Here is an 11,474-nt window from a genome sequence, read left to right on the forward strand (position 1 = left end):
CCGACATGATAAAACATAAATGGCCTTCAATGATATGCCCGTTAGGTGGATAAGATGTTTGGGACAGCTGGCGCGTGCTGCTTCTTGAGCTTGCGTTGGTTTTTCCCTTGAAAAGGAAAATGTGATGCAACAACATAGAGATAAGTATTTCCCTCAGTTAGAGAACCAAGGTATCAATCTATTAGGAGACAACGCACAAGCCACCAATACATGCACAAAAAATCAAACAACTTGCACCCAACGCGATAAAGGGGTTGTCAATCCCTTCATGGTTACTTGCAAAAGTGAGATCTGATAGAGGTAGATAAACAAAAGGTAAAATATCTTTGGTTTTTTGGTTTATATATATGAAAGTAAAAGATTGCAAAATAGTAGATCGGTAACTAATATGATGGAAAATAGACTGGGGGGCCATAGGTTTCACTGTAGGCTTCTCTCATGAAGGCAAATAATATGGTGGGCAAACAAATTATTGTCGAGCAATTGATAGAAAAGCACAAATTGATGATGATATCCAAGGCAATGATTATGAAATATAGGCATCACATCCGTGTCAAGTAGACCGACTCCTGCCTGCATCTACTACTATTACTCCACACATCGACCTACTCCTGCATGCATCTAGAGTATTAAGTTCATGAAGAACAGAGTAACGCTTTAAGTAATATGACATGATGTAGAGGAATAAACTCAAGCAATATGATGTAAACCCCATCTTTTTATCCTTGATGGCAACAATACAATACATGCCATGCTGCCCCTACTGTCACTAGGAAAGGACACCACAAGATGGAACCCAAAGCTAAGCACTTCTCCCATTGCAAGAAAAACCAATCTAGTTGGCCAAGCTAAACCGATAGTTCAGAGAGAATTACAAAGATATCAAATCATGCATATAATAATTCAGAGAAGATTCAAATAATATTCATAGATAAACATGTCATAAATCCACAATTCATCGGATCTCGACAAACACACCGCCAACAAAGATTACATTGGATAGATCTCCAAGAACATCAAGGAGAACATGGTATTGAGAATCAAAGAGAGAGAAGAAGCCATCTAGATACTAGCTATGGACCCATAGGTCTATGGTAAACTACTCACACTTCATCGGAAGGCAAACAAAGTGATGTAGAAGCCCTCCATGATCGAATCCCCCTCTGGCGGGATGCCAGAAAAGGCCCCTAGATGGGATCTCACGGGAACAGGAGGTTGCGTCGGTGTAAAAAGTGTTTTCGTGGATGCCTCTGGTGGTTTCGGAATATATGTGAATATATAGGAGGAAGATCTAGGTCAAGGGGTCACCGAGCTATAAATAGATATCAACGGGCTATGGAGATGCCCATTAATAGATATCAATGTGAGTGAGTAGGGATTGGCATGCAACGGATGCACTAGAGCTATAAGTTTATGAAAGCACAAAAAAGAAACTAAGTGGGTGTGCATCCCACTTGCTTGCTCATGAAGACCTAGGGCATTTGAGGAAGCACGTCGTTGGAATATACAAGCCAAGTTCTATAATGAAAAATTCCGACTAATATATGAAGTGACAAAATAGGAGACTCTCTATCATGAAGATCACGGTGCTACTTTAAAGCACAAGTGTGGAAAAAGGATAGTAACATTGCCCCTTATCTCTTTTTCTCTCATATTTTCTAATGGCTTCTTTGGCCTCTTTTTTATTCATTTAGGCTTCATTGGCCTCTTTTTTTATTTCCTCACATGGGACAATGTTCTAATAATGATGATCATCACACTTTTATTTACTTACAACTCAAGAATTACAACTCGATACTTAGAACAAAATATGACTCTATATGAATGCCTCCGTGTGGCGACCGGTTTTCCGGGTATAAATTTCCAGAAAATGGTCTTTGTGCTCACCAGCCCTAGGATTACTGTTAGCTGATGAGGCACCAACTTGATACAAAAAAAATCCAAGCAAAATGCGAAATATGTAGTACAAGACCATTCTGGCCTGTGAGTACAACAATTTGGTTTCTAGTGGTTGATGGCGGAAGTGGTTTGTGGATCATCAGCGTCTATGGGACTCCATTTCCCACAGGAACAGCTGACCAGGCTAACTTCTATCTTTGCGAGGCTGCTATCACCATTGCTTAAGTTCCGGGGCTGTCATCACGGTCGCTCCTCTCCGTGCAAGAAATCTGGCCAAGACAATAGCCAGGGACAAGCCAGTGAGTACTTTTGAATGTACTCGCAAACATTTTGAACATGGGTATAATGTAACAACGATAATTATGTACTGAAATATTTTATGATCATGACGTTAGTCACAAAAATAGAAAAATCTCTGATGCATGCAAGCAAGTTATTTATGGATATGCAATAACATAGTAGTGATAAAAATGCCTCAGTCGGGTGTCTGAGCGACACCATATAAAGGGATTATAAAAAAAATAGCAAGCATGCCATAGTCGGGCGTCTCAGTGACACCACATAAAGGGCTTATAAAATAGATAAATAGCAAGCATGCCACAGTCGGGCGTCTCAGCGACACCACATAAAGGGCTTATAAGGTAAATAAATGACAAGCATGCCACAGTCGGGCGTCTCAGCGACACCACATAAAGGGCTTATAAAATAAATAAATAGCAAGCATGCCACAGTCGGGCGTCTTAGCGACACCACATAAAGGGCTTATAAATAAATAATCATGGTGAATATCCAGGAGGTAAAACCATCCCAGGGATACTCAATACTTCAAATATTATAAAGGGGTTAGTCCATAATAATCATAAACATCATAAGTCACCAATCACGATCCATGTTCTGGTTTAGCAGTTTTCTCCTCCGGAGACCGACACTAAGACCGACACTTAACCCATTCTAGACTGTAATCCTTAACCATGGACATGGCTATTCGAATAGGTTTTAATCTCTTCAGAGAGTGTACTCTTTACCCACGAGTAACGGATTTCTTTAGTCCATCGGGACTAATTCCGTCTACGGCCTTTTAATTGGAAACACACCTATCCGCACACACTAGCCTAACTTACCGGTGTCTGGAATCACCCACGACACCCGTTAAGCGAAACTCTAAGTGGGGAGGCTACAACCTCGACGTAACATGGGATCACAAAATTTATACCGCGCGCAAGCTAGGGGAGCTACCCCTTCGGCTACAACCGAAACACCCATGCCCCCGGACCAGGTGGCATGTCTACCGGATGCCTCCGGTATCTTCCACCATGGCCTCTCTGTACGGTGTGTGCTAGGAAAGGGGTTGATAATTTACTGAACCATACCCTACCTATGGCAGGGACAAGTGGCAGTACAAAACAAGTATGGGGGTTACCGGAACAAGACTCGATCTATGGTCGACTCAGGAGGTTTAAATATTCCCTGCATGATTAGCATAACAATATATACTTCAACCAACAGATAGAAACACCACGCGACATACCCCCTCATGCCATACCGGACACGACCGTCTCGACAGAGGACTAGGAACAAGACCGTGTCTACCCAAGACAGAGGCCTTCCCGGCTTCCCTTCCGGTATGCATGAAAGGCATATGACGGTGACTTCCATCACAACCATATCAACTCCAATAGCATGAAAATCATTAATATGCACTCATGAGGAGGAACACATCATCACACAAAATGACGTATGCCTGTGTCGGGTGGTGTTGTCACCATGTCAAACAACGCACACAATATTATGCCAGGGTTCAGAATGCTTGCCTTCAAGTTGTGGGGAGGCAAGGTGCATTCCAAAACTCTTGAAAGCTTTCTCCTCTCTCCAAAAATCCTATTTAAAACATATTTGAATTAACACACAATTTCAAAACAGCACAAAAAGTTGTTTTAATTTTTTTCAAATAAATCTTAAAAAAATTATATTAAATTTTGGAGAGGCAGGAAAAAGAATCAATTCATTTGGAGATATAATTAAAAAGTTATAGCCAGTCAAGGTTTATTCAATATTCTGTTTTTTTAAATAAAACAGAAAAAGAAAACGTTTCGAAATGTACACGTCGAACACGTACTTTGGAATTACGTTTCCAATTATGCCTGCATGGACTGCGCGGGGAGTCGCTGACAGTGGGTCTAGGGGGCCCACTAGTCATGTTTGACTAGTCTCCCCTCCCTCTGCTTCTTCTGCCCGAGTAGAGGCGGGACTCCGGCGACTGTCGCCGGCGAACGGAGGTTCCTCGCGGGGAGCTGAGGACGGGGATGGATCCGTGGATCAGCGGCGGTCCTCCCGGTGGTCGTAGGGTCGTCGGAGGTGGAGGAAATAGCAGGCAGTGAGCTCTGCGGCGGAGGAAAGCTTTGGTGGATTTGGGGGTTCGGGAGAGGGTGATGCTCCGTCGTTGTTTGGGGTCTGGGCGGCTCCGCAAGACGATGTGGAGCCGAGTGGTGGTGATGGAAGGGTGGGGGAGGCCCTGGTGGCGCCGGGGTGAACCAGAACGAGGCGACGGCCGAGTTGACCGGAGAGGTTGAAGATGGCCTTCTCCTCTTCAATTGATGGCAACGGGGCACTAGGGGGATGGTCTGAGGCTGCCTGTGTGCTCGGAGGAGCTCGAGGGGCTTCCTTTTATAGCGCTTCCAAGTCGGTTCGCGGCGGCCGTGGATGAGCTTATCGGTGGACCGCCCTAATGTGCTGCGGAGCGACGTGGCGGTGGCCGGCTAGCTCCAGGGGCTAACGACGATCACTCCACTGTCGAAGGAGGCGAGCTGGCGCGCTGTGGTGGTTTGGGTGGTGCTGCCCATGGCGGTGGCAGATGCGGCCGCAGGCGTGCCGCCAAGCGGCTTGCTGGCAGCGCTGCAGGGGGCGAGGAGGCGGTCGGGGCTTCTAGCGTGACGTGGCGAGAGGGAGAGAATTTGGATGATCTCGGGGAAACTTATCCAGGGGGGGTGTTGGCTCGGGCGCGAGCACGTGCAAAACGCGTGCTCTGCTCACGCTCTAGGCATGCACGACACTTGTTCGACGAAATGCCAGGGCGAGTAAAGTTGCTAGACAGCCACTGCAAATCCACAGGACTAGGTTAGAGACATGCAGAAGGCTACTAGACAACTTGGTTTGGGGCAAGGGAGAAGTTCACAACACAAAACCTTCAACCATGCCAAATCTGTCTATACACACAGGGTGTTCGACAAAATGCCAGAGGCATCTAGGAAGTACTTGGGGTGATCAAAACTTCCAGAGTGGGGTCTCTTTAGATGCAAGAGAGGGTGGTGAGGTTAGTTTGACAATTGAAGAAACTTGCTAGTGCAAGTTTTGCAAAACTTCAATTCTGGACAGGGAGTAAATGGCATCATTACATGAACCAAAAATGTCCCAAAGGGTGCGTGCTCCTGGACTTAGGGGTTTTGCAGGGTTGACTAGAAGCAGGTGAAAGCACAAGGTCACCAGAGCAAAAATAAATAGGGTTGCAGTAGAAAACACAAGGCTGGTCCAGGATGAAAAAGATGTTGATTCACTCAATTTCTCCAAAGAACATCACTAGATTTTTGCATAAAGTTGGATGGCATGCTACCACTGACATCCCATAATTTTGGTGGAGGCTTTAAAGAAATATTTAAATAGGCTGTAGTGCAAAAATGCCCACTGGACCAGATTTGAAAAATAGGTGTAGAACTCAAAATATGCAATGAATGAAATATATTTTTGCATAAAAGTGATTTAGAAACATCACATGACATCTCCAAATTTTGGTTGGAATTTTAGTTAAATTTATCAAATGGTGGTAGTTCAAAAAGAGCTCCAAAACTGATGAAAGTCATTTTAAGGAATAATGCTCAGGAAGATATAATTCAATAAATAAAATTCTACTGATTAAAAATTGTTATATTGAGAGAGCATAGAAATCCAATACATTTTTGGAAAGTTTCCACTTGGGTAAAACTCCTCAAAAAAGAAAGGTTCTGAAATCAACAGAAAAATCCAGAAGGCAAAAATTTTAAACTCCTGGCAAAATTTTAATAATTAAAACCTGGTTAAATTTTTGGGGTGTTACACTCCGACGGTGTACCGGGATGTGCAATGACTCAAGAGTGACATGTATGAAACTTATGAATGGTGGCTTTGCCACAAATATTATGTCAACTACATGATCATGCAAAGCAATATGACAATGATGAAGCGTGTCATAATAAACGGAACGACAGAAAGTTGCATGGCAATATATCTCGGAATGGCTATGGAAATGTCATAATAGGTAGGTATGGTGGCTGTTTTGAGGAAGGTATATGGTGGGTGTATGGTATCGGCGTTAGTTGCGCGGTACTAGAGAGGCTAGCAATGGTGGAAGGGTGAGAGTGTGTATAATCCATGGACTCAACATTAGTCATAAAGAACTCACATACTTATTGCAAAAATCTATTAGCTATCAAAACAAAGTACTACTCACATGCTCCTAGGGGGATAGATTGGTAGGAAAAGACCATCGCTCGTCCCCAACCGCCACTCATAAGGAAGACAATCAATAAATAAATCATGCTCCAATCGTTACATAACGGTTCACCATACGTGCATGCTATGGGAATCACAAACCTCAACATAAGTATTTCTGCAATACACAATTACTCACTAGCATGACTCCAATATTACCATCCTCGTATCTCAAAACAATCGTAAGGAATCAAACTTCTCTTAGTATTCAATGCACTTTATATGAAAGTTTTTATTATATCCCTCTTGGATGCCTATCATATTAGGACTACTTTATAACCAAAGCAAATTACCATGCTGTTTAGAGAAACTCTCAAAATAATATAAGTTAAGCATGAGATTTCAACAATTTCTACAAAATAAGGCCACCACCATGCTCTAAAAAGATATAAGTGAAGCACTAGAGTAAAATTGCCTAGCTCAAAAGATATAAGTGAAGCACATAGAGTATTCTAATAAATCACGATTCATGCGTGTCCCTCTCAAAAGGTGTGTACATCAAGGATGATTGTGGCAAAATAAAAAGACTTATATCATACAAGATTCTCCAAGAAAAACACATATCATGTGGTGAATAAAAATATAGCCTCAAGTAAAGTTACTGATAGACGAGACGAAAGAGGGGATGCCTTCCGGGGCATCCCCAAGCTTAGGCTCTTGGTTTTCCTTGAATATTACCTTGGGGTGCCTTGGGCATCCCCAAGCTTAGGATAGTGACACTCCTTATTCCATAGTCCATCAAATCCTTCCCAAAACATGAAAACTTCACAACACAAAACTCAACAGAAAATCTTATGAGATCAGTTAGTATAAGAAAATAAATCACGACTTTTGGTACTGTTGTGAAATCATTCTTTATTTATATTGGTGTAATATATACTATATTCCAACTTTTCCATGGTTCATACCCCCCGATACTACCCATAGATTCATCAAAATAAGCAAACAACACATAAAAACTAGAAACTGTCAAAAACAGAACAATCTGTAGCAATCTGAAACTCTCGAATACTTATGTAACTCCCAAAATTCTGAAAAATTATTCAAATTGGGGAAACTTTTTGTACCAATCTTATGAAAAAAGAATAATATCAAAAGCACGCTTCTGTAAAAAATGGAATTTATTTTCCTGGGTGCAAAAGTTTCTATTTTTCAGCAAGATCAAAACAACTATCACCGTAAGCCATCCCAAAGGTCTTACTTGGCACAAACACTAATTAAAACACAAAACACATCTAACAGAGGCTAGATAAATTATTTGTTCAAAATCAGAAAAGAAAAATATTGGGTTGTCTCCCAACAAGCGCTTTTCTTTAAAGCCTTTTAGCTAGGTATTGATAATTTTAATGACGCTCACATGAAAGATAACAATTGAAAAACAAAGAGAGCATCATAAAACATGTGACAAAAAAGTTTAAGTCTAACATGCTTCCTATGCATAGGGATTTTATAAGCAAACAAATTATCAAGACAAGCAAAAACCACCATATGCAAGGAAGAAGAAAGAAACAATAGCAATCTCAACATGAAGAGAGGTAATTTAGTAACATGAAAATTTCTACAACCATATTTTCATCTCTCATAATAATTGCATGTGGGATCATATTCAAATTCAACAATATGGCTATCACATAACATATTTTCTACACGATCCTTATGAATTGAAAGTTGACACTCTTCCAAAATAGCAGGATTATCATAAACTAAAGTCATGACCTCTCCAAACCCACTTTTATCAAAAATTTCATAAGATTGAACATTCTCCAAATATGTGGGATCTAAAGTCAACACTCTTCCAAACCCACTTTCGACATTATTGCAAACATTAATATCAATCTCATATTCATCAGGGGCTTAAATAAATTTCAAGATCATAAGAAAAATCACCCCAATCATGATCATTGCAACAAGTAATGGACATAGCAAAACTAGTATCCCCAAGCCTAGGGTTTTGCATATCATTAACACAATTGTCATTAATGGATTATAATAACATTATTGCAATCATGCTTTTGATTCAAGGAACTATCATGTATGGGTGCAATAGCAACAATCTCATGTTTAACATAAGGGACTATAGAAAATTCATCTCCAGAAGCATAATTAATATTGGCATCATGGCCATAAAAATAGCAAGCATCATGTTCATTAAGGGAAGATATCTCAATCAAATCAACGAAATCATAATTATATATAGATTCATGCATATTATTATTTTCTTCCAAAGCAACGGCCATTCTCTCAATAAATTCTTTGATATAGGAATTATGAGCATAGTTTTTATATCAATATTTAAGTATGTGAAAATTTTCAGATTTCTAGAGAGTAATATCATACTTTCCAATCAAAGAAGCAACTTTATAAGCACCCTTAAAAGCAACAGATTCTTCAATTTGTTCGATATCATAGTAACTATAAACACCCTTTTCATAAGAAGATAAGATTTCATTATCATTAAATTCACATAGGTAGGGAAAGTGTTTTTAGGGTTCTTAGTGAAACAAGTAAAATCACAAAGTTCACAAAGATTCCAAGCATAACATAGCAAACAATTTATTTGATTCCATAAGAGTCTCCCTTTTTCAGAAAAACAATGACGCACAAAATGAGCATGCTCATCTAAATATCCCTCAACTAAACTAGTTGGGGTTTTAGCACGAGCACATATGGATCGAAGATGATCCAAGTAGAAAACTTTAAGTGGATCCTTATCAAAAGATTTTTAGCAAGCAAAGATGCAAGCAAATAGAAGGCACATGGAAAACAAGCAAAGATAGCAACCGAGCAAAAAGACATACGGAAAGAAGGCGAATAAAAAGGCAAATCTTTTAGAAAATCATTTTAGAAGTGGGGGAGAGGAAAATGAGAGGCAAATGGTGAATAAATGTAATGTAAGAGATGAGAGTTTTATGATGGGTACTTGGTAGGCTTGATGTAGATCTTGACTTGGCATATATCTCCTCGGCAACGGCGCCATAAATTCTTCCTACTACTTCTTGAACTTGTGTTGGTTTTTTCCTTGAAGAGGGAAGGGTGATGCAGCAAAGTAGAGATAAGTATTTCCCTCAGTTAGAGAGCTAAGGTATCAATCCAGTAGGAGAGAACGCACAAGCCACCAATACCTGCACAAACAATCAAACAACTTGCACCCAACGCGATAAAGGGGTTGTCAATCCCTTCACGGTCACTTGCAAAAGTGAGATCTGATAGAGATAGATAAACAAAAGGTAAAATATTTTTGGTTTTTTTGGTTTGTAGATCTGAAAGTAAAAGATTGCAAAATAGTAGATCAGAAACTAATATGATGGAAAATAGACCCGGGGGGCCATAGGTTTCACTAGAGGCTTCTCTGATGAAGTCAAATAATACGGTGGGTGAACAAATTACTGCCGAGCAATTGATAGAAAAGCACAAAGTTATGACGATATCCAAGGCAATGATTATGAAATATAGGCATCACGTCCATGTCAAGTAGACCGACTCCTGCCTGCATCTACTACTATTACTCCACACATTAACTGACTCCTGCCTGCATCTAGAGTATTAAGTTCATGAAGAACGGAGTAACGCTTTAAGTAAGATGACATGATGTAGAGGAATAAACTCAAGCAATATGATGTAAACCCCATCTTTTTGTACTAGATGGCAACAATACAATACGTACCTTGCTTCCCCTATTGTCACTGGCAAAGGACACTTCAAGATTGAACCCAAAGCTAGCTAGTTTTAATAATTGCCATCTAGGATAAAACGATGGGGTTTACATCATATTGCTTGAGTTTATTCCTCTACATCATGTCATCTTACTTAATGAAATAGTAGTATGTGTGGGTTCAATCTTGTGGTGTTCTTTCCTAGTGACAATAGGGGCAGCAAGTCACGTATTGTATTGTTGCCATCGAGGATAGAAAGATGGGGTTTTCATCATATTGCTTGAGTTAATTTCTCTACATCATGTCATCTTACTTAATGCGTTACTCCGTTCTTTATGAACTTAATACTCTAGATGCATGCTGGCTAGCGATCGGTGTGTGGAGTAATAGTAGTAGCTGCATAATCGTTTAGGTCTACTTGACACGAACGTGATGCCTATATTCATGATCATTGCCTTAGATGTCGTCATAACTTTGCGCTTTGCTATCAATTACTCGACAGTAATTTGTTCACCCACCGTATTATTTTCTATCTTGAGAGAAGCCTCTAGAGAAACCTATGGCCCTGAGTCTCTTTTCCATCATACAAGTTTATGATCTACAATTTTAGTTTCCGATTTACTATTCTTGCAATCTTTTACTTTCTGATCTATAAACCAAAAATACCAAAAATATTTACTTTATTGTTTATTTATCTCTATCAGATCTCACTTTTGCAAGTAACCATGAAGGGATTGACAACCCCTTTATCATGTTGGGTGCAAGTTTGTTTGATTGTTTGTGTAGGTATTTGGTGATTTGTGCGTTCTCTCCTACTGGATTGATACCTTGGTTCTCAAACTGAGGGAAATACTTATCTCTACTTTGCTACATCACCCTTTCCTCTTCAAGGGAAAAAACCAACACAAGCTCAAGAAGTAGCACGTAGCGCAGCAACGGTCGGAAATTTGAGCTCTCAAATTCCTCATGGCTATCATGTTATCACTTGTAGGCAATCCACACTGGCGAATTCCTAACTCCACGTTCAGAACAAATTCCTCAGAGAACACAAGATCTTCGTCTCTGTCACTAAAGAAATTGACTGAACTGTATGAGATTTCCAATGGCTTCACTCAAAAGGATTGGGTAGGTGTAGACTTTGAGATGAGCATCACTTGGAAACTTTTCCTTAGTTTTACCTTGACCCTCTTTAACAGTACGATGTTCCCTAAGAGTCAAGAAAGAGAAAATGAAACTATGAAAACAGAAGTCTTCATGCTTCATATTCCTCGCATCAATATCAAAGTCTTCAAGGTCACACCAATTTCCTCATTTTCGAAGTCTTCAAGAAAACCGAAGTCTTCAAATGAATATATTCATTTTAGGGGTCAACTTTCATCATAAATATTTGTGTACACTCAC

The sequence above is a fragment of the Triticum dicoccoides genome, chromosome 4B, assembly GCF_002162155.2.
Source record: "Triticum dicoccoides isolate Atlit2015 ecotype Zavitan chromosome 4B, WEW_v2.0, whole genome shotgun sequence".
NCBI classification, from domain to species: Eukaryota; Viridiplantae; Streptophyta; class Magnoliopsida; order Poales; family Poaceae; genus Triticum; species Triticum dicoccoides.